The 24,597-nt window shown below is 44.7% G+C and overlaps 2 protein-coding genes across 2 annotated transcripts in view; one reads left to right on the forward strand and one right to left on the reverse strand.

The window, feature by feature from the left end:
• The window catches only part of LOC126175541 (D-aspartate oxidase), a 257,569-nt gene that overhangs the window by 54,227 nt on the left and 178,745 nt on the right, over nt 1-24,597 (forward strand). The gene's annotated exons all lie outside the window — the stretch shown is intronic.
• Nucleotides 1-24,597, reverse strand: part of LOC126175540 (DNA replication factor Cdt1) — a 101,085-nt gene that overhangs the window by 50,381 nt on the left and 26,107 nt on the right. The gene's annotated exons all lie outside the window — the stretch shown is intronic.

A 24,597-nucleotide genomic window follows, 5' to 3' on the forward strand; every position in this document is an offset into this window, starting at 1 on the left:
AATGAAATTACAGGAATGGAGAGCTGAAACAGACTTACCATTTATTCACAATTAAAAATACATTTCTGTAACATGCCTAAAGTGACCCCTGCAACATCAATACAGAGCTATGCATGTCTAAGCATATTCAGACACACCCAATGTAAAGTTCAGATATCGATGGTGGCAACTTCATGGCTAATGTTATCTTTCAGTTCCTGCATTGTACGTGGATTTCTGTCATGGACCTTGCTCTTCAAGTGTCCCTACAGGGAAAAAAATCGCACATTGTTAGATCCCACTCATTCCTCAGTGAAGACCTTGTGGACTTGTTCCTGGGATATCTTACATGTGTGGCATTTTACCCCATCTTGGTAGAAGAAGCAGTATTGTTTTTCATATTCAGTGAGTTGAGCACAAAATGCATAAAAAAATTCCACATTGCAACCATTTGAGCTTAGAGTCAAAAAATTCCGGTCCAGTGATTTGTGTACCTGTTACACTGCACTAAATGCCAATTTTTTCATTGTGATGTGGTTGCTGGCATACAGTGTTAGGGTTCTCCATTGCCCAGGTACCTTGTGTTCTGAGAACTCAAATGACTGACAAAGATGAAGCCAAGCTTCATAACTCATGATCTAATGGAAAGTGTCTACCAAACCATCACTGATGTTATTCAAAAGCCATGTGCAGTAATCTACACATTTCTGCCTGTCATCCTCCTGTAACTGCTGCAACATCGTCACATGATATGGCTTCAAATTAAGACTTTTCAATGTCTGCTGGCAAGTCCTCCTACTTTCATGCAGCTGTTGGGCCAATTTACATGCAGACTTCTTTGGGGTCTGAATAATTCTTCAATGAATGTTCGCAATAACTTCTGCTGTGCGAATTGTTTGTCATTTTACATTTTGCACAGATCCGTAGATGTGCCAGTTTTTATACAGACACTGTATTGTTATGTTTGCTGGTAATTCTCTATTCAGATACTTGACACTGAAAATTTTGCAAGTTTCATTGATTGAACCTGTTTTCACACAATCTTCCATCTTCTTTTTTCTATCGGGAAAGTCATACTGCAGACAGCAAAGAGAAACATCTAACTTCACTGATGAAATAAACAAATGCTGACAGAGAGAAGCTAACAATCAAATACGAGGGGCATTTGAAAAGTCCATGCAAAGTCCGAGAGATGGCACCACTGGTGCGTATCGTGGTCACGTTTAGTTAGTATCATTTTTGGAAAGAATGCACACCTAGTTTCAGCCATATTGGTCTATTTCTTTGTGTTTGGCATTTGTGTGAATCAAGGAAGTCAAGTGATTGTCAAAAAATGGGTGAAAAATAATTTCGTGTGGTTAAACATTACTTTATGAAAGGTAAAACGCCTCAGGGGACCAAAGAGAAGCTTGATAAACATTATGGTGACTCTGCACATTCAATTATAACAGTTTATAAGTGATTTCAAAATTTTCAGAGTGGCCATATGGGCACAAGTGATGCTGAACGTTCTGGACACCCTGTGGAGATTACGACTCCAGAAATCATTGATAAAATCCATGATCTGTTGATAGATGACGGAAGAGTTAAGGTGCATGAGATTTCTAGTGCTGTGCACATCTCGAATTAATGGGTACATAATATTTTGCATAAACATTTGGACATGAGAAAGCTATCCACAAGATGGGTTCTGCGACTCCTCACGCTTGACTGAAGTGTTGCAAGGATGGTTTGCAGCTGCTCAGGAAGAATCCACAGGAGTTTAAGCATCGTTTCCTCACTGTGGATGAAACATGGATACATTACTGTACTCCTGAGACCAAACAACAATCTAAACAATGGGTTACCAAGGGAGAATCTGCACCAAAAAAGGTGAAGACCATTCCTTTGGACGGAAAGGTTATGGCGACCGTCTTTTGGGATTCGCAAGGGATAGTCCTCATCGGCTATCTGGAAAAGGGTAAAACTATTACAGGTGCATATTATTCATCGTTATTGGACCTTTTGAAAACCGAGCTGTAAGAAGAACACCAGTGCTTAGACCGCAAAAAAGTCCTTTTCCATCATGACAATGTATCAGCACACACCTCAGCAGTTGTGGTCACAAAATTAATGGAAATACGATTCCAACTCATTTCACATTCCCCCTATTCTCCAAACTTGGCTCCCTCGTACTACTATATGTTCTCCAATTTGAAGAAATGGCTGGCGGGACAAAGATTTTATTCAAATGAGGAGGTGACTGCAGCAAGTAATAGATATTTTGCAGACTTTGACAATTCCTATTATTCGGAAGGGATCAACAAATTAGAACAGCATTGGACGAAGTGTACAAGTCTAAAATGAGACGAAGTGTACAAGTCTAAAATGAGACTATGTCGAAAAATTAAAAAAAGTTTACCCCAAACACATAAGTAGTTTTTATTTTTGCACTGACTTTTCAAACGGCCCTCATACTGCATAAAATTGTCCACTGTTGTAGCTGTTTACTCTATTTCAGAGGTCAAAATATTGAAATTGCATTGAAAGGGGAGACGGGCTACTTTTAACTGTGCCACTTTATATAAATTCAGCACATTGTGGCTACCTGCTACTCAATGACTCTCCTATATGGTGAGTAGCTATCTTTTTTATTCCCATTACTTACATTTCAATTACATTTTCTCTTTTTTATTGTGAGTCAGATTAGTAATCTTGGGTTCTAGGTTCAACAAGTATATTAGATTTTTTACAGCATCTGTTTCTCACCATAAGCAATACATAAAACATCAAAATCTCATAAAAAGGAGAAATTAATAAAAAATATTTGCGAATCCTTCCCAAAAACAAATCCTCAAAATCTTTCATGAGGTAAATATTTTGTCTTTCTCCAAGAAATACTTAAGCTTCCGGTACTGTTTTCGCACATCTTCAGTGAAATGCTTAGCCTCATGAATATGACTCTAGAGGTATAAAAATATTCTGAAGGATCCCAAGTCACTAATTGTATAATTTTTATTTAATTACAACAAACTTACCAGCAAAAGGACATTCATACCATATAGCCCACATAACAAAGATCAAAAAAGTTTGATTTGGGAAAAGAAATTAGTGTCCTCACAAATTCTTGTACAGTGATAGAAGGGAGTGCCATAAACAACATATTAAAAATCCCGACCAGTAGGGTGCGAACATGGGGTGAGGATGTGCTGAAAGATCAACTTTTCATATTTTTCTTGAAAACCTGAAAACAGAGTTAAACTACATTAAATTTCCTACAAAACAGGTTCCATTCATTTTTTTCTCTAGGACTAACAGTTTCGACACTACAAGAGGATGGGGGGGAAAAAGAGATTACTGAAAATATTGTTTCAGTGGTATAAAATTAATATTTATCTTTAAATGAAATGGTTTAAGAAGAAATATTAATTATTTGTATCACAACCTAGTCCACAGAACTGAATTAACATATAAATTGTCTTCTGGGATGTGAAGGGGTGCAAAGAGGTTGGGGGAGAGTAGGCCACTGTCTTGTGGTCATGCATGTTCATCCTTTGTATGTCTGCAAACTGAAGAGTGAGTAGGCAAGCCCCCAACATACCCAGTGGGATTATTTATTTTCTACAAAGTGTGTTAACACTTCACGAAATACAGATATGAATTACTAATCATACAAATGCAAGAGCATATGGACTGAACAACATAACCACTGCACACACTTCTACACTACTAGAGGGGAAATTGCTTCTAAGTCACCCTGTACCAGAGCTGTTGCACTCTTCCAGGAAAAGCAACTTCCTTCACCACGAGCGTGCCTTGCTTTTCAATTTACAGACAGTCTGTACCTCACCAGCATATTCCTCAACAGTTTTCTTGGCCAGTTCTCTTACATCATTAGAGAAAATAACTTAAAAGAGTTTGTGTTTTTATAGTGGGCCTATTTTCAGTTTATTAAGCAAGTAGTTATTTGCAGTCGTTAAGTGCGCTTCTATGTAAAATACATTTATATAAACAATGACTCAAGCCAGCTACTGAAACTGGAGACAATGAAAATAATGCTGTCAAATGTGTATTGACAGTATGTTATATTTGGGCCATGCTCTTCAGGGTGGTAGACAGTAGACAGGTCCAGCTGATGATCTTTTTACATAATAGCTGATTTAACAACTGCAAATAAGTACTCATTTAACATAAAGGAAGTAACTCCACAATATAAACAAGAGCTCAGTGAAGTTATTTTGTCTACTCACATAAGAGACCTGGACAGCAAATGCTGGGAAGATACAGTGTCTGTAAACTGAAAAGCGAGCAGCACCTGGTGCCTTTGCGGAAGAGCAATACAGCTCTCATATGGGTTGACCAAGAATCAAGCTCCCTTCTAGCAGTGTTGAACAGTGTGCAGAGGTTTCTGTAGATTCTGTCCATGTGTGTTTTTTGCAGTATCATATTGTTCGTAACTCATACCTGTATTTTATGTAGTATTAATACATGTTTTGGAAAATAAACAGACCCCCACCCATGCATTTATGTACACAGTGCTGCCAGAGATTCATAAGATGTGCTGTGGAAGGTTGGTACAACATTGTGAAATACCCTGTAGTTGCTTCTTGTGATGGGCTTGAGAGAGTGGGAATGTGCCTGGTTGCTCTTCAGTTTACAGACCTATGAAGGACAGACGTGCATGACCTCAATCTGGCAACCTGCCTTCCATCAAACCTAGCCTCCACATCCCACCCCAAGAACACAGGTTATCCCATCATACATCTCTACTGCTCTTAGATGTTGTACACACATTTAACCTCTGTTCTTGAACCGCTTCACTTCATTTAACAATTAATGTTAATTTTACACCAGTCAAAGAATATTTTTAATAATCTTCAATTTTTCCACCCCTCCCCCGCAGAAAAAATGAATAGGACATTTTTGGAGGAAATTTAGGACATTTTATTTTTGTGTTGGGAAATATTTTTATAAGAAGCTGTAGTTTTCCAGTTATTGAAGAAAAACATAAAAATGCGTCCCCACCCCTATACTCACACCCCAGCAATCCGAATTTTTAGTAGGTTGTTCAGGAACTCCCTCCTGCCACTGTGTAAAAATTTGTGACTCCGCAAATTTTTGCCTCGTTTTCATACACTGGCTTGACTAATAGGCACAATGCAATATAAATGGATTCAAACCGAAAAGTTCTGTATTTTAATCACGCTACTGCATCCCCAAACCTACCAAAAACAAAACTTGTTACAAGCTACATAAACAATGGTATACAGTTGAAAAGATCAGCAATATATTATTCAGTTAGTTATGCAATCAGTCGCACTAACATTTTGTGTAAATCTGAATTTCCCTGAACATTTCTGTCACAGTACATTCTATCTAGCCCCTAACCTATATTGCAACAATTACACAAAAATTTCACTGAATAGAATTCATGTTGGCATCTATTCTCTGCAAACTACTCTGAAGTGCATGAATGATGATACTACACATTAAGGTTTTTAAGGTTTCTTCCTGTTTCATTCACTTGTGGAGGGAAGAATGACTGCTGAAATAACACTGTGTGTGCGGTAATCTATCTAATAATGTCTTTGTGGTACCTATGGGAGCAATATGTGCGGGACTGTAGTATATTCCTCATTTAATTGTGGTTCTTGGAATTATGTAACTATATGATAGCAATCCTGTTGCTGTCTACCTTCAGTAGTTTTCCAAATCATGTTTTTGAGGATTTCTGTGCCACTCCCCCAAGGGTCAAACAAATTTGTCAATATCTGTACTGCCATTCTTTGGGCACATTCAATGTCCCTTCTTTAGTCCTATGTGGTACAGGTCCAATATACAATATTCTATGATGGGCCATACAACCGTTCAGTAAGCAAATCTCCTTTGTAGACTCAATGCATTTCCTAAGTATCCCATCAGTGAGCCGAAGCTTGCGACCAGTTTTACCTACAGCTAACCCTATGTGGTAACGCCACCTGAAATCCCCACAACTGGTTACCTCCAGGTATTTGTACAAGTGGGTTGTACCCATCTGTGACTCATTGATATCTTAATCATAAAGTGTACAGTTTTACATGTCTGAACATTTAAACTAAGTTATACCACTCTGAATCTTATCTAGATTTGACTGAATAATTTTGTAGCTTTTTCAAATATCACTTTGTCTTTGATAAACGCATCCTCTGAAAAAGTTCATGATTACTACTAATACTGTACGAAGTCACCATAATACAACACAAACAGCACGGGCTCCAATACATTTCCCTACAGCACTCAAAGTTACTTCTATGTGTGTTCATCACTCTCCATTCTAGATAATATGATGCATCCTCCTTACAAAGAAATCCTCAATCAAGTCACAAATTTCATTTGATACCCCATATGACAGTAATTTTGTTAATTATCTATGATATAATTCTGTTTAAGATTATTCATCAGATTCCACTGACCGCCTTTACATATGCAGGTTTTGTGAGAGGTCTTTGAATCAAGCTTCTGTTACAGTAGTCACTCAATGCTCCACGCATTGCTCTTTCGATGGTTGGCTGGTTGGTTGATTTCGGGGGGGAGGGGGGGGAGGCAGAAACTGAGGGAGGAACAACAGCAACAGCACAGTCCTATTGATGGGAAATTAAAACAAGCAAACAAAAAGGCAGAAGGAACGTCGAGGTGGCAGAAATGGGGAAGGGCGGGGGATTAAGCGATTCCCCGGAGGTGCTACGTGGAACGGAGTGCCAGCACTGCTGCCAAACCATCCTAATCCCAACGCCATACCTTGACTGTGACAACACCAAGGGAAGAACACATGCAAAAAAGGAAAACAAAACGGCACAAAAGACCAGACAAAATGTTGGTAAAAATGGTGGGTGCAGCCTGGCTGGTGTGAAGATAAGGCTAAAGGCCTCCTGAATCAATGCCAGCACTAACCCAGAGGCTCCAATTCCACGAGGAAATTCAGCTAACTAAATCTGGAAGACTGATCGTTGTATTAGTAAACAAAACATTCCCCGTCCCGAGTTCGAACCCGCCACTGTTTAAATGCTCAATAAAGATAATCAGCATTGACAGCCGGAGACTTCCAGCTTAAAGAGGACACCCTCATTCTGCCAATGGAGGAGCAAACAGAGGTTTAGCACACTCTCTTGCCCCTAGGGTGGGAAACTGCCCGTAAAGGCAGCAATCAGCAATGGTCAGTGGTATGAGGATGCCAAAGGCAATGGAAACTACTGCAATAAAGATACACAATGTGTATCAACACAACAGGTGGCTTATAACTGAGAAAGTGTCAAGATGATTTCTCCACTGACAAAGATTCCAGACTAGTCCCTCATTTGCATCTCCAGGAGCGCAATGGCAACGGGGATATAACCAGAAGAAAAAGATTGAATAACCATTGACAGGGCGATGTTCACTGAGTAGGGATGCGGAATATCATAAGTTTGAACATCATAGGGAAGATAGAAAATCTGAAAAGAGAAATGCTAAGGCTCAATCTAGATACAGTGAAGGTAATAGTGAAATGGGAAGTATTTTATTTTTTAAATATAATATACACTGATTGAAAATGTTAAAATTTTTACGTGCATTACTTCACGATCTAATAAAAATCTGTAATTTTTTTTTTTATGTAGAAGGCTGGAATGTGTAGGTCATGTCAAAAAAGGTTGGGCACTGGGTTGAGGATGTTTAAACGAAGTTTGAGAGACAAGAAACTTTCTGAGGGTTAAACCATAAGAGGCAGGCTGACACACAAAATGATTGACGAACTACAGTACTATTATGGGATGGTGATTAGAAATAATACTGAGGATTTGTTGAAAATAAAGCAGGCAGTATGGGCTACCTTCTTCCACAGACAGTCAACTGATGAAAACCCAGTACACCACCTTGGCCCTCCTGCACCTGATTCATGGTACAATTACTGCTACGTCCAGTACTCAAACAGTTCATACATCCATAAACATTCCATCCCAACAGCAGTCATGGATATCATGAAACCTATTTACAGAGACTTGGCAAATCCTAAATTACTGAAGATGTGGATGCATGATCAGACTCAAAATCCCAATGAGTCATGCAGTGATCTTATACAGACTCACTTACCAAAAAAGGTTTTTGTTGGAATGACACTAAAGTGGGGGGGGGGGGGGGGGTGTCAATGATGCTGTTATCGTTTTTAATGATGGCAACTTTGGCAGGGTGAAAGTGCTATAGCATGTGGGAATTAATCCTGGCGTAAACTGCATCAGGGAACTTGAATGGATGGGCAAGGTTTGCACTGATAAAGCAGAGTATGCAGCGCAGTTGGCCACTAAGGGGTCCAGAAAGAAGTAAAGAAGAAAAAGCTTGGAAAAAGATCAAGAGGATGATATACAGTATGGTGCAGGGTGCTTCTGAGTGACTAAAAATGAAAAATTAAGCATATATTAAGTGAGTTGAAACTTTAGAAGCCATTCTTGAAAATTTACATTTTCTGTTACATTTTCCCCAAAATCTCAGAAACCACTTTCAGTAGAGTCTTCAAATTTTCAGAGAGTAATAACATACACATCCTGAATCTAGTGAACTAAAAGAAGAACATAATGTTATGTATAATTAAAATTATGTAGGATAATGTACCAAAAAGTACACAAAATTTTAACCGCGTAGTTAAAAAATTGTATTTCCGAAAGCAGTGGCTGAAATGCAATTATTGTAGTTCAGTTGACTCAGCAAATACAGTTTAATGTCCTGTAAAAGTATCATGTCAATGGCTACAGTGGTTCCTGAAGTACAGGAAAGCCAACTCACTAAATTTAACATTGTCGGGATAGAGCGTTCCAACTCCCCTTAAAGAGGGGTAATCTCGTGGGTTTGTAAGTGCAATGTCATTCAGCCTTTAGTGCAATAGTTGCTCACTGAACAGCCAACCACATGAATCTTTAACGCATTAGTGTCCATTTACGACACATCAGGAGGGTAGCAAGTCTCTTATCTAGGATTATCTGCTTCTTCCGTTAGTCTTGCTAGTATGGATAGGATGTGTGCATGCTGTGTGCGGATGCAGGAGCAGCTTGCCGCAGTTTGTGAACAGCTGAACGTGTTGTTGGCTATGGTCAGTCAACTTCACGCTGCTGCCTCAGGGTTTAGTGGTGGCAGAGAATCTGACACACCGCATGGGACACCTCAGGTGTCACTTGTTTTGCCCATGACCTCTGCTTCCAAGACACCTGACAGTGCACCCAATGTGGTGGATCTGCTCTCACAGCACGGAGAGTGGTGGTCGGTAATACACTGGTGTTGCTCGAGGTGGAGGGCCAATGTGGAGATTGGCTGCCTGGCCTCACCCATTTATCCTGGGAATGGGCAAGTGGTCGCTCCTTCAGCCGGGTCCGAGCAGGCACCCAGAGGGAGGGGGTTACTGGTTATTGGGAGCTCCAATGTAAGGTGCATTATGGAGCCCCTTCGGCAGATGGCATTCAGGGCTGGAAAGTAAGCCAATGTGCACTTGGTATGTCCTCGGAGGGGCCTCATCTGAGATGTGGAGGTGGCCTGGCCTGTGGCTATTGAGCAAGCAGGGTGCAGTCATCTGCAAGTTGTGGCTCCCGTTCGCACCCCCCGACACCTTTCGCACGAGTTCCGAGGTGATCCTCAATCCGTACAGGCAGCTGGCAGAGGTGGTGAAGACTGCTGGCCTCGCACAAGGAGTGCAAGCAGAGTTCGCAATTTGCAGCATCATTCCCAGAACTGATTGGGGCCCTTTGGTTTGGAGCTGAGTGGAGCGTCTCAACCAAAAGCTTCGTTGGATCTACATTTGCTGTTGGCAGCACATTTCTGGACCTGCGTTATCGTGTGTGGATTTGTGGGACTCTCCTTGAAAGGTCAGGAGTGCATTACACAAAGAAAGCAGCTACTCGGGTAGCAGAGTACTTGTGGAATGCACATGAGGGTACAAAGCATCCCACTCAAACCTTCCCCATTTCAAGGGCCCATGAGAAAAAAACCACAGTAGATACGACAATGAAAAACGCACCATATTGCAGAGCATATCAAAGAATTTTTAGTCCCACGTCAAAAGTGCAAAGTATCATAGCCAGAGCGCAGCATGGTCGCATGAAGTGAAAATGGCGACTCCACAGCAGCACGTGCAAGCAGTAGTATGGTTCGCACAAAACAAAATCGCCTATTACTGTATTGATCGTCGTGTGTATGAATGAGAGCCACCTGATGTGAAAACAATTAAGGAATGGTATAGGAAGTTTCTGGCAACAGGAAGTGTTCTGAAACATCCTGGCGGTGCACGTTATAGTGTTTCAGAAGAGACAGTGGAGGACATCAGACAGACATTTCTCAGGCAACTTGATGTACCTCGATCAACATTGCATCGTGTATTTCACCAGCATCTTCATACGTGTGCTTACAAAGTGCAAATTCTGCAACATCTGACGCCAAATGAAAAAAACCACACTAACAACAATTTGCTGCGGATATGCTGCAACATATTGATACGGATGCCAGCTTCTTGGAAAGATGTTTATTCTCAAATGAGGTAACCTTTAATATATCAGGATGGGTTAATAGGCATAATGTTCGGATTTGGGGTTTGCAAAATCTGCACATTTTCATTGAACATGTTCGTGACAGCCCTAAACTAAACATCTGGGGCAGGATAATGCACAACACGATTGTTGGACCGTTCTTCTTCGCAGAAAAAACAGTGAATGGGTCAGTATACCTGGATATGTTGGAGCAGTTTGTGTACCCTCAGATACAAGGCTTGCAACCCAACATCATTTTTCAACAAGACGGAGCTCTTCCACGTCTGTCAACGGCAGTTCTCAAGTTCCTGGATAAGAAATTTCCCAATCGTTGGGTCGGTCGTGGAGGACCAGTTGCTTGGCACCACATTCACCCAACATTATGTCGCTCGATTTCTTCATGTGGAGATTCGTTAAGGACCGCGTGCATGTGACCAAGGTGGACGATATTCCTACGCCGAAACATTGTATCACTAATGCGACTGCAACAATAACAGAGGAAATGTTACAAAGAATTTGGCAAGAAACTGAATATAGACTTGATATTCTTCATGCTACAAATGGTGCACATGTAGAGGTGTACTGATGATAAATAAATTCTTTGAGATGCTCAACAATGTGGTGCATCTGTCATATCTACTGCGGTTTTTTTACCTGGGTCTTTGAAATCAGGGAGGTTAGAGTGGGACACCCTGTATTTTGGGCTACGGGATAGTCTGAGGTGCTCTGAAGAACACTCACCAGTCGATTCACAGCAAGGGAAGTCAAACGGTGTTCGGAGTAAAGACAATTTGACTGCAACACTTCTATCAGTAAACCGTCCAATTTACTACTGCTCTCGAGGAAAGTCCTCGCACTTAAATTATTCTTGGGACTAAGAGCTGGCTGAAACCCGAAGTGAAAAGCTGTGAGGTATTTAGTGAGTCATAGAACGTATATCATAAAGACAGATTTGAGGCCGTAGGAGGGAAGTTTTCATTGCACTTTACAAAAATATTGTCTGTATTGAAGAAGGAGTTTAGTGTCACAGTGAAGTCGTCTGGTCAAATATAACAGGTGTAAGTGAAACTAAGTTAATTGTTGGATGTTTTTACGGGCCGCGCAATTCCACTGTGGCAGTTCTCGAGTCCTCCAAAGAAAGTCTACGGTCAATAGCGCATAAATACCCAGATCATGCAATACTAGTTGGAGGCGATTTTATCCTGCAGAGTATAGAGTGGGACGTCTATGGATTCAATGCGGAGGGGGGGGGGGGGGGGGGGGGGTGTCGTACAGATAGACAGTAATGCAAAATACTTTTGAACATGTCATCAGGAAATTTTCTTGAGCAGCTAGCTTGGCAGCCCAGACGTAATGGTAATATCTTTGACCTCGCAGCTATAAACAGGCCAGACCTTATTGACAGTGTCAGTACAGAAATAGTGATCATGATGTCATTAAAGCAATTACGATTGTGGAGTTAAGTGGATAAAGGAAACCAATGTTTAATAACAAAATTCAGCAGATGCTGAGGAAAAAGAGGCTGTTCCACTCCTAGGGAATGCACAAATGATGACAAGCGAAGGTTATTAGAGATTCATGCATCTGCGAAAAGATCTATGTGTGAAGCTTACAGTAACTACCACCTTCACACCTTAGCAAAAGATCTGGCTGAGAACCCGAGAAATTTAAGGTCATATACAAAATCGCTAAGCAGGTCGAAGGCTTCCATTCAGTCCCTAGTTGATCTGTGTTGCGGTAGATGAAGACAGCAAAACCGAAACCAAAGTTTTAAATTTCACATTCAAGAAACCATTAACACAGGAGAACCATCCAAACATACTGCCATTTGACCATTGGACAAACTCCTGTATGGATGACATAGAAATAAGCATACCTGTAATAGAGAAGCAACTTAAAGATTTAAAAGCAAACAAATCACCAGGTCCCAATGGAATCCCAGTTCGATTTTACAGAGTACTCTATGGCATTGGCACCTTACCTAGCTTGCATTTATCACAAATCTCTCACCCAGCACAAAGTCCCAAGTGACTGGAAAAAGGCGCAGGTGACTCCAGTATATAAGAGAGGTAAAAGAACAGACCCGCAAAATTACAGACCAATATCTCTAACTTCTGTTTGCTGCAGAATCCTTGAACATATTCTCAGTTTGAATACAATACACTTTCTTGAGGCTAAAATGTTTAAGTGCACGAATCAGAATGGTTTTAGAAAGCATCACTCTTGCGAAACTCAGCTTGCCCTTTTCTCACGATATACTGAGAACTATGGATGAAGAGCAACAAGCAGATTCCATATTTCTAGATTTCTTGTAACCATTTCTCACAGTGCCCCACTGCAGGCTGTTAGTGAAAGTATAAGCTTAGAGAATGAGTTCACAGATATGTGAGTGGCTCGAAGACTTCTTAAATATTAGAACCCAGTATGTTGTCCTTGACAACGAGTGTTCATCAGAGACAAGGGTATCATTAGGAGTGCCCCAGGACCACTGTCGTTCTCTATATACATAAATGATTTGGCGGACAGAGTGAACAGCCATCTGCAGTTGTTTGTTGATGATGCCGTGCTGTACAGTAAGGTGTCAAAGTTGAGTGACTGCAGGAATATACAAGTAGATTTAGACAAAATTTCTAATTGGTGTGATGAATGGCAGCTAGCCCTAAATGTGGAAAACTGTAAGTTAATGTGGATTAATAGGAAGAACAAACCTATAATGTTTGCAAACAGTATGACTAGCGCCTTGCTTGACACAGTCAAATCTTTTAAATATCTGGGCCTAATGTTGCAAAGCGATACGAGGTAAAACGAGCATGTGAAAACTGTGGTAGGGAAGGCAAATGGCCAACTTCGGTTTACTGGAAGAATTTTCGGAAAGTGTTGTTCACCTGTAAAGGAGACTGCATATAGGATGGTGGTGCAACCTATTCTTGAGTACTGCTTGAGTGTCTGGGATCCGTACCAGGTTGGACTGAAGCAATACATCAAAGCAATTCAGAGGTGGGCTACTAAATTCGTTACCAGTAGGTTCAAAGAGCATGTGTTACGTAGATGCTTCGGGACTCAAATGAACTAGGGCTCATACAGAGGCGTACAGACAGTCGTTTTTTCCTCATGCTATTCGTGAATGGAACAGGAGGGGAAACAACAAGTAATGGTACAGGGTACCCTCCACCACACACACCATATAGTGGCTTGTGGAGTGTCTAGTAGAAGTACATGTAGATGTAGATGAAGAGGCACGCTTTAAGTCCTCTGAGAATGTAGATACTGCAACAATGAACAGCTCAGTACGCAGTTCAGTTGAAGAGGAATGGACATCTCTTAAAAGGTCAAACACAGAAACTAGAAAGAAAAACATAGGTACAAAGAAGGTAACTGCAAAGAAACTTTGGGTAACAGAAGAACTACTTCAGATGATCAACAAAAGAAAGAAATAGAAAAATGTTGAACGAGAAACAGGAATACAGAAATAAAAGTTACTTAGGAATGAAATAAATCGGAATAGCGGGGAAGCTTATGTAAAATGGCTGCATGAAAAATGTGAAGAAATAGAAAAAGAAATGATTGTCTGAAGGACTGACGCAGCATATAAAAAAGTTAAAACAACCTCTGGTGAAATTAAAAGCAATGGTGGTAACATTAAGAGTGCAATGGAAATTTCACTACTAAATGGAGAGGAGAGACAGGATGGGTGGAAAGAGTACACTGAAGCTATCTATGAGGGGGATGATTTGTCTGATGCGATATGAGAAACGGGAGTCGATACAATATTAAAGAAGTTAAAAGAGCTTTAGAAGATTTAAGATCAAATAGGGCAAAAGGGATAGATAACATTCCATTAGCATTTCTAAAATCATTTGGGAAATGGCAAGAAAATGACTTCACGTTCGTGTGCAGAATGTACGAGTCTGGTCATTTTCGGAAAAAATATCATCCACACCATTCCGAAGATTGCAAGAGCTGCCAAGTGCAAGAATTACCAGCTCATGCATCAAGTTACTGACAGGAATAATATACAGAAGAAAAGAAAAGAAATTTGAGAATGTGTCAGATGATGATCAGTTTGAATTTAGGAAAGGTAGAGGCACCAGAGAGAGAATTCTGCTGCTGCGGTTGATGGTGGAAGCCAGACTAAAGAAAAATCGAGACATGTTCATAGGATTTGTCGACCTGGAAAAAGCATTCGACACTGTCAAATGGAGCAAAGTGTTTTAAATTCTGAAGAAAATAGAGGTAAGCTACAGGGAGAGACTAGTACTATTGAACATCTACAAGAGTCAAGAGAGAATTATAAGAGTGGAAGACCAGAACGGAATAAAAAAAGGCGTAAGACAGGGATGTAGTCTTTCGCCCCTATTTTTCAATCTATACATTGAAGAAGCAATGATGGAAATAAAAGTAAGGTTCAAGAGTGGAATTAAAACTCAAGGTGAAGGAGCATCAATGATAAGATTCACTGACAACATTGCTGTCCTCAGTGAAAGTGAAGAAGAATTACAGGATATGCTGAATGGAATGAACAGTGTAATGAGTAATGAATGTGGATTAAGAGTAAGTCTGATCAAGCCAAAAGTAATGAGAAATAGCTGAAATGGGAACAGGACAAACTTAACATCAGGATGGATGGTTTGAAGTAAATGCAGTTCACAAATTCTGCTATCTAGGCGGCAAAATAACCAATGACGGACGGAGCAATGGCAACATCAAAAGCAGACAAGCACTGGCAAAAAGGCTTCCTGGCCAAGAGAAATCTATTATTACCCAACATAGGCCTTAATTTGAGAAAGAAATATCTGAGAATGTATGTTTGAAACACAGCATTATATGGTAGTGAAACAAAGACTGTTGGAAAATCAGAACAGAAGTCAATCAAAGCATTTGAGATGTGGTGCTACATAAGGATGTTGAAAATTAAGTGGACTCAAAGTAGGGAATGAAGAAGTTCTACACAGATTTGGAAAGGAAAGAAATACATGGAAAACACTGACATGAAGAAGGGACAGTATGATAGGACATACAAGTGCTACTCAGAGGTGCAGAGGTTGGTATAGGAGATGAAGAGGTAACAGGCTACATCAAACCAGTCAGAAGACTTCATTACTGAAAAAAATCTTTGCCGACAAATCACTTTCACAAAGAAAACCAAGGATGGACATTACCACGTGACGGTCATCTGCTAATGCCCATGACTAGGGGAGAGAGAGGGTGTATTTACTGCAAAGAACCAAAAGGTCGGGGCAGTCCAGCAAAATGTGGATCATCATGAGGGGGGCCACCCCACAACTAACAAGAGGCAGAGGGGCAGCACAGCTCATTACGAAGGGGAAAAAAAAAAAAAAAAAAAAAAAAAAAAAAAAAAAAAAAAAAAAAACCATGGGTCAACCTGGTACAGCCAATACAAAGACAGCAGAGGACGGTAGATACCCACCGGGAAAGGTGAAGGGAAGAACACCATGTGGTGGGAGTCCTCATAATCATACATATTAGACAGGGTGTCCCCCAAGAGTCAGCCCATGGCTGAATGAAACCGACTTTGACATGAAGCTGCAAACATGATCCTGGACATGTCACAGACAACAGGGTAGATGGTTGCCCCCTCCCCCACCTTCCAGCAGTGAGATCAGCAAACTCATTACTTGAGATACCCATGTGGCCAGGAAACCAAAGACAGTCAACCAAACAAGCAGGATGATCGAGAACAGGGAGAAGATCACAGATGGCAGAGTCTAAGGGGTGGCGGGGAAAACACTGGGCGACAACCTGAAGGGCTCTCGGTGAGTCCGTACTTAACGAAAATCGGTTGAGTGAGGACCATTCAATGAAGCAGAGCCTGGTAAATGGTCATCAGTTCTGTGTAAACACCCCACATGTGGCAGGCAAGAGATGGTATTCCGTGCCAACAAAGATATGAAGGCATATCCCACATGATCGGTGGATTTAAAGCCACTGATATAAAGAGCAATAGCATCCCGAAACTCTTGTAAAAGCAGGCGGAACAAACAATGGAACAAAATCAGAGCTATGGAGGAATTTGGACCCCAGAAGAGATCCCTCTGAGCCCGAAGTTGAGGAACTAACCAGGGGTGAGGGGTGTTACAGAGATAATGTGGGGAACACGACACAGACGGAAGACAGAAAGCGCAGCGTAGAAAAACGAGACAGAGTCCTAGGCAGCAGTTTGGCGATCTCCCAAAGCCACAAAAAGAACAGAACAGGAGGGGTAAGCAGGTAAACAGCGGACAGCGATGGCATAGAAAACCAGGAGCTGGGACCATCAAATCAAAGAGGGAGGGGGGGAGGGGGGGGGAGATCCCAGCGTCAAGCAGGAGACGATTGACAGGGCTAGTGTGAAAGGCACCAGTGGCTAAATGGGATCAGTGTGGAGGCATAAACTTGACAACAATGGTCTAGATGCGACAGAACTAAGGCCCAATAAAGGGAGAGACGAGTCGATTCGCACCCAAAACGGTGTGGGCAAGGAAGCAAAGGAATGGAGTTTACAGAAGCAGATAATCTTCAGAAGGTGTATATGGGGTAAGCAAGTAAGCTTGTTGTCAAAAGGAAGTCCCAACAAATGTAACTGAGGGACCACGGTCAGGCATTAGGCATCGAGGTAGAACTCTGGTTCTGGACAGACCGTAACACGATGACAGAAGTACACTACCCACAATTTAAGGGGGGAGAATTGAAAATCGTGTGAGTCAATGCTAAACTGTGCCGGATGGTACGCTGTAGCTTTCGCTCCGCAGAGGCCACTGAATGGGTACTAGCCGTGATACAGAAATCATCCGCATACGAAGCACAGGTGGTCAATGATCCGATGGAGACCGAGTCCATTAAAAGGATGAGGAAAAGGGGCCCTTTGAAATGCCATTCTTCTGGGTTTGTGAAGAGCTGAGAAAGATACCAGCCAAACTCTGAATGATCAGTGGAACAGGAACTGGTGAATAAAAATTGGCAGGGGACCCTGAAGTCCCCACTCGTGGAGTGTAAGATACGACTGTGCCAAGCCATTTTGTAGGCCTTATGAGGATTGAGGAAAACTGTGACAAGATGGCAGCATTGAGAAAGGGTATGATGAACTGTGGTTGCCAACTGAAGCAGGTGACTGATCAGAAACTGCTCCTCCCGAAAACCACACTGGAAAGGAGACAGGTCCCCAGATTTGAGGACCCAACAAAGTCCATGACCAACCATCTGCTCCAATAACTTGCAGGGGATGTTCATCAGACTGACTGGCCAATAACTATCAAGGGACGACAGATCCTTACCGGGGTTAAGGAGATGAACCATAATACTGTCCCTCAACTGAAAGATGAAAACACCTTGAAGCCAAACACAGTCAAACACTTGAATGAGATAATATTGTTATGGAGGACTAAGGTGTTAAAGCAATTTGTTATGAGGAATTGGTGCCACAGACTGAATCGTGAAAAGAGGAGAGGACCAGAAGAAGTTCCAATTCAGTAAAAGATTCATTGTAGGATTCCAACTGACAAAGGGAAGCTTCAGCCCACCATTTCTGGGGGGAAGAAGGCAACTGGATATGGAACTGATGCTGATGCTGTAGTAAAATGGGTCACAAGGTGTACCGCGAGAATCAATGGATTCTTACAAAGGCCAGCCAAGACAGCAAGGCTTGGGGTGGAACACAACAACCATAGACAACCTAGGAGGGTGTGGAGTGTAGCCCACACACATGACGATGGAGGAGGCAAAGCATTCTCAAAAAATAAAGCAAACACACACACACACACACACACACACACACACACACACACACACACACACACTTTCTCTATTTGATTAACTATCAAGCTTCGGCACAAAGATATTTAAAGGTAATAATACCAGTGGAGTATGGGTGCTACTTAAGGCATTACAAGACTCAATGAAGCCACGGGTGGCAACTGGGCAACTGCAATGGCAGTGCTCCACTGCAGAGCTGGCCACTGGCAAAAGGGGCCCCGTCACTTAGGGGTGGCAATGCCAGCAGTGCAAAAATCATCTCTGGCATGTCACAGAGGACTTCGTCAATACAACCTGTCAATGTGGGGGTAAACAAGATGTCGGAGATATACATACACCAATCAGTGCGATGGAAAGCCCATTGGGGTAACCTGGCCATCAGGAGGTGAGAAAGGTAAGAGTGAATTAATAGGAAGGGGTCACTATCACAGAGGTCATCATGCACCCTTCAGTGCATTGAAGAGAGAAGGGGAGGGAAAATGAGTGCATTATCAAGGACAAAGAAAATACCTTAAGTGGCACTAAAATGGACACGGTAACCATCATTAAGAAAGTACAGGTCGAACCACACAAGAAACTGGTGTGTGAGGAGACACCAACTAGACAAAAAAGCACTACCCAAACTGAGGTGAAGAGCATTAAAATCCCAAAGGAGGAGGAAGGGAGCGGGGAGTTGCTGAAGGAGGGCAGTTAGGTCAGCACGCGTAGATCGCTTGATACGAGGAAGACGGAGATTGCAAATCGTGACTTCAGAGTCCTAGTAGACTTCTACAACAACGACTTCCATTTTGATACAAAGGGGGATCTGTGTACTAATAATGTGCGGTCCAACTTGCAAACACCACCAGCAGCCTCAAACGGCCAACCCAGTTCCGATAGGAAGCACGGAACTCATGAAGGGACGGTGAATGAGCATCATCCTACAGAATAATACAAGCTGCTGAATAAAAGGAAAGGAAATGGTAGTATCCATTACAACTCCATTGAATAACCATGGAACAGGGATCCAAATGGGAGGCGAGCGGACCAAAGCCAGTCATGCTACCATCCATCATCAACAAGGAGGTCTGACTCAGGCTGCGAAGGAGGAGTCTGCACCCCCAGGGGCACTTGAGGGGGCTCTTCCTAGGACTTTTATCGTTTTTCTTCTTCTTCTCGGGGATGGATGGATTGGTAGGTTGGTTGGTTTGTTTGTTTGTTTGGGTATAAAGGGACCAAACTACACTGTCATCAGTCCCTTTTTCCTGACACAAGCAAGGTTCAAGGTACAAAAACACCCAACAACACACCTAAAAAGAAAACGAAGGGAACGAACAAAAAACGGGGAAAACATACACCACAAGGAAAAGTAGAAGAAGGTATTAAAACCATAGAGCATATGGTCTGGGCTGCCTGATGACAATAATGAAAGAGGATGAGCCAGCCACTCTGCAACACATTAAAATGCTGACAGAAGCACATGACACACATCATGACTGAAAACTGGAAGCCATGGGCTACAGCCCATGACTGCACCTTGTGGATGGCTCCCTGTAGGCACCACTCGACAACAGCAGTACTATAGGAGCAGTACGAAACATAGAAGTCGTCTGCATATAGAAAAGGTGAGACGGACGATGCGACAGCTGCTGCTAGAACATTAATGGCCACTAAAAATAGATACGCTCAATACACAGCCCTGCGGGACCACATTCTCCTGGATATGGGGGAACTATTGGAGGCACCAACTTGGACACGGAAAGTACGGAGCGACAGGAAATTTTGGATAAAAATCTTGAGCGGGCTTCAGAGATCCCACTCATATAATGTGGCAAGGACATAATGTCGCCAGGTCGTGTCTTAAGCCTTTCGTAGATCAAAAAAGACGGCAACCAGGTGTTGGCGTCTGGAAAAGGCTGTTCGGATGGCAGACTCGAGGGACTCTAGATTATCAGTGGTAGAGCGGCCCTGGCATAAACCGCCCTGGCATGGAGCCGACTAACATTCTAACAGCTTAGAAATATTATCAGTGGTGGTGGTGGTGGTTGTTGGGATGCTTAAGGGGGACTAAACAGCTAAGGTCATCAGTCCCCCATTCCAAAAACAGGCGAGACATAAAGTCGCGGAGCAGATAAAATCCCAAGGGGAAGGAGACTCCCCCCCCCCCCCCCCCCAGGCACTAAAGAACACAAATTAGGTAACAAACACTACAGAAAAAAAGAGTACAGACGAACACCAGACAGAAAGAAACAGAAGAAAAGAAGATGGCCGGAGGCTGGTTGACTGACCACAAGAACAAAAAAAAGGGAAAGAGTCAACCATCCGGCGACACACCAAAACAGCAACAAATAGTGAGACGTGAGGAGAAAAGACACAGAAAGGGAAAGGTGCAGGACCCCCTAAATGTAACCATAAGAAGGACTACCACGGATAAAATGGAAAACATTGTCAGCCATAGAGGCATCGTCGCATAAAATCAAAGGCAAAGTGCCCGGGAGATTAAAAGACTGCCGGAGGGTGCGCAGTCGGGGACACTCCAATAAAATGTGGGCGACCGTCAGCCGGGACCCACACCGACACGGGGGGGATCCCCCTGACGCAAAAGATGGCCGTGCGTCAGGTAGGTATGGCCGATGCGCAGCCGACACAGGATTACAGAGTCCCTGCGAGAAGCCCGCAGGGAGGAGCGCCACACATCGGTCGTCTCCTTGACAGCCCGCAGTTTATTCGGGGCTGTCATGCCACGCCACTCAACAGACCACATCCCAAGCACCTTAGGGCACAACACCAGCTGCTGATCGCGAGCCGTAAGGCCGATCTGCAAAGCTGGGGCGTCGATCGCCCCTTTGGCCAGCCCATCAACACGTTCGTTCCCCGGGATGCCAACGTGACCTGGCGTCCAAACAAAGACCACCGAACGACCAGAGCGGGTAATGGTGGAAACAGACTCCCGAATAGAGGACACCAGAGGAGAAGAGGGATAGCAGCGGTCGATGGCCTGGAGGCTGCTCAGGGAGTCACTGCAGATGACGATGGACGTACCTGAGCAGGAACGCATATGTTCAAGAGCGCGCATTATGGTCACCAGCTCTGCAGTAAAAATACTGCAGCCAGCCGGCAAGGAGCGCTGTTCAACATGGGCAGCGTGAGCAAAAGCGTAGGCAGTGCGACCATCAACCAGGGAACCATCAGTGTAAACAGTCTCACAGCCCGGAAAAGAGGTGAGAAGCGCAAGAAAACGGCAATGGAGGGCCACAGGCGGAACCGAGTCCTTGAGGCCCTGTGCCAAGTCCAGACGGACGGACGGACGACCGGGGCAAACACCAGGGAGGCGTAGGTGCACGGACCCGGAAGGGAGGCAGAAGAGGGAGTTCCGACAGCAAGGACTGGACGCGGACAGCTATGGAAAGCCCAGACCGAGGTCGCTGTTCGGGCAGATGGAGGACCGTGACAGGGAAAAGCAGGCGACGATTGGGATGGCCCGGCGAGCAATGCACGTGGACAGCATAGTCGGCGAGCAGTCTATGGCGGCGAATCCGCAGCGGAGGAACCCCGGCCTCCACCAGTAGACTATCCACGGGGCTCGTACAAAAAGCACCAGTTGCAAGCCGAACCCCACAGTGGTGTATGGGGTCTAACAACTTCAACACTGAGGGGGATGCAGACCCATAGGCCAGGCTCCCATAATCAAGCCGGGACTGCACGAGGGCTCTGTATAATCGCAACAGCGTGCAGCGATCCGCACCCCAAGATGTGTGGCTGAGGCAGCGTAGGGCGTTGAGGTGCCGCCAGCGCTTTTGCTTCAGCTGAGTAAGATGAGGAACCCATGTGAGCCGGGCATCAAACACGAGTCCTAAGAAGCGACAAGGGTCCACCACTTCAAGCAGGTGCCCGTCGAGGTAAAGTTCAGGATGAGGGTGGACCGTCCGACGCCTGCAGAAGTGCATAACGCGAGTCTTGGCTGCAGAGAACTAAAAACCATGAGTCAGAGCCCATGATGCCGCCTTGCGAACGGCTACTTGCAGCCTGCGTTCGGCGACTCCCGTAGTCGTGGAGCGAAAGGAGATGCAGAAGTCGTCGGCATACAAAGAAGGAGACACCGACGACCCCACGGCTGCAGCCAGACCATTAATGGCCACTAGAAATAAGGAGACGCTCAACACCGAGCCCTGCGGGACCCCATTTTCCTGTATATAAGATGAACTAGAGGCGGCACCCACTTGCACCCGGAAAGAGCGGCGCAATAAAAAGGTTTGAAGAAAAGCCGGGAGCTGACCACAAAGACCCCACTCATGCAATGTAGCAAGGATATGATGCCTCCATGTGGTGTCATACGCCTTCCGCAGATCAAAAAAGACAGCAACGAGATGCTGACGTCGGGCAAAGGCCGTACGGATAGCAGATTCCAGCCGCACCAAATTGTCCGTTGCAGACCGGCCCCGACGGAAGCCACCCTGGGATGGAGCTAGGAGACCGCGCGACTCAAGGACCCAACACAAACGCCGCCCCACCATACGTTCGAGCAATTTGCACAAAACGTTGGCGAGGGTAATGGGACGATAGCTGTCCACCGCCAGTGGGTCCACACCAGGCTTCAATATGGGGACAATAACACCCTCTCGCCATTGCGACGGGAACACGCCCTCGCTCCAAATGCGGTTAAAGATGGTGAGGATGTGTCGCTGGCAGTCCCTGGAGAGATGCTTCAGCATCTGTGCGTGGATGCAGTCTGGTCCTGGTGCTGTATCAGGGCAATCCGCGAGGGCAGCGAGGAATTCCCTCTCGCTGAAAGGAGCATTGTATTTTTCAGAACGACACGTGTGGAATGACAATGGCGTCTGCTCGGCCCGCTCCTTGAGAGAGCGAAAGGCGGGGGGATAAGTTGCAGTCGTAGAGCTCGCAGCAAGGTGTTCAGCAATGACGGCAGCGTCCGTGCAGACAGCGCTGCCCAGGGAGATCCCAGGGACACCCATAGGGGTCTGACATCCATAAATCCGCCGGATCCGGGACCACACGAGCGAGGGGGAGACATGGGAGCCCAGGGATGAGACGTACCTCTCCCAGCACTCCTGCTTACGCCGTGCAATAAGACGACGGGCCAAGGCACGGAGCCTCTTAAAGGCGATGAGTATCTCCAGAGACGGGCGCCGCCTATGACGCTGGAGAGCCCGCCTACGGTCGCAAATAGCCTCAGCAATCTCCGGCGACCACCAGGGTACAGCCTTCCTCCGAGGGAGTCCAGAAGAGCAGGGGATGGCAGCCTCGGCCGCCGAAATGATTGATGTGGTTAAGACACGGACTACCTCGTCAATGTCACCCTGTGGGGGAGACTCGATGGTTGCAGCGGAAGTAAAAGCCGGCCAGTCAGCCCTGTGGAGAGCCCAGCGGGGCAGGCGTCCAGAAGAATGACACTGGGGCAGTGACAAAGAGATGGGAAAATGGTCTCTACCACACAGGTCAGGATGCACCCTCCAGTGGAGGGATGGGACAAGTCCAGGGCTGCAAAGGTAGAGATCGATGGCCGAGAACGAGCCATGGGCCACACAAATGCGTGGGAGCACTGGTGTTCAAGAGGCTAAGGTCGAGCTGAGCCAACAAATGCTCCACGGCCCGACTGCGGTCATCGGAGACAGTCCCACCCCACAGAGGGTTGTGGGCATTGAAATCGCCCAGAAGCAGCAATGGTGGTGGGAGTTGTGCCAGCAGCGCAGCCAAGACATGGCGGGGGAGCTCCCCATCCGGAGGAATGTAAACAGAGCAAACAGTAATAGCCAGCGAGAGTTCAACCCTGGTAGCGACTGCCTCTAAAGGCGTCTGAAGGGGTACTGGCAAGCTACAGACAGAGTGGTGAACAAAGAGGCAAACCCCACCTGACACTCGGTGACAGGCAGCACGGTTCTTATAGTATCCCCGATAACCGCGAAGGGTGGGGGTCCGCATTGCAGGAAACCAAGTTTCCTGCAGAGAACAGGGGAAACACTCAGAAGCATCCGGAGCTCAGGCAGGTGGCGGAAATAACCGCCGCAGTTCCACTGGAGAATGGAAGCAGGAAGGGACTGGGAGGGCGTGAATGCGACTAAGAGGCAGATGGCGCCTCAGAGCCAACTGCCGCCACCGGGGGAGAGTCAGCTGTGTCCATAGGAAAGGCCCCCAAGGGTTCCGTGAGGGCGAGATCCGCGGCAGAGGCGAGGATCTCCACCTCATCCCCGGAGCCAGGACTATGTACAGCAGGCGGTACTGAAACCGCCGGAACATCCTTCTTCTTGGACACATTCCGTTCCTTCTTCTCGCGTCGGCCCTTAGGGTGAGAGGGCTGGGAGAGCTTCTCTGAAGGAGCATCGGAGGCTGACGACGACGCAGAAGCCCTACGACCGGCATGTGGCGGAACCTT

Source organism: Schistocerca cancellata, chromosome 3 (assembly GCF_023864275.1).
Source record: "Schistocerca cancellata isolate TAMUIC-IGC-003103 chromosome 3, iqSchCanc2.1, whole genome shotgun sequence".
NCBI lineage: Eukaryota > Metazoa > Arthropoda > Insecta > Orthoptera > Acrididae > Schistocerca > Schistocerca cancellata.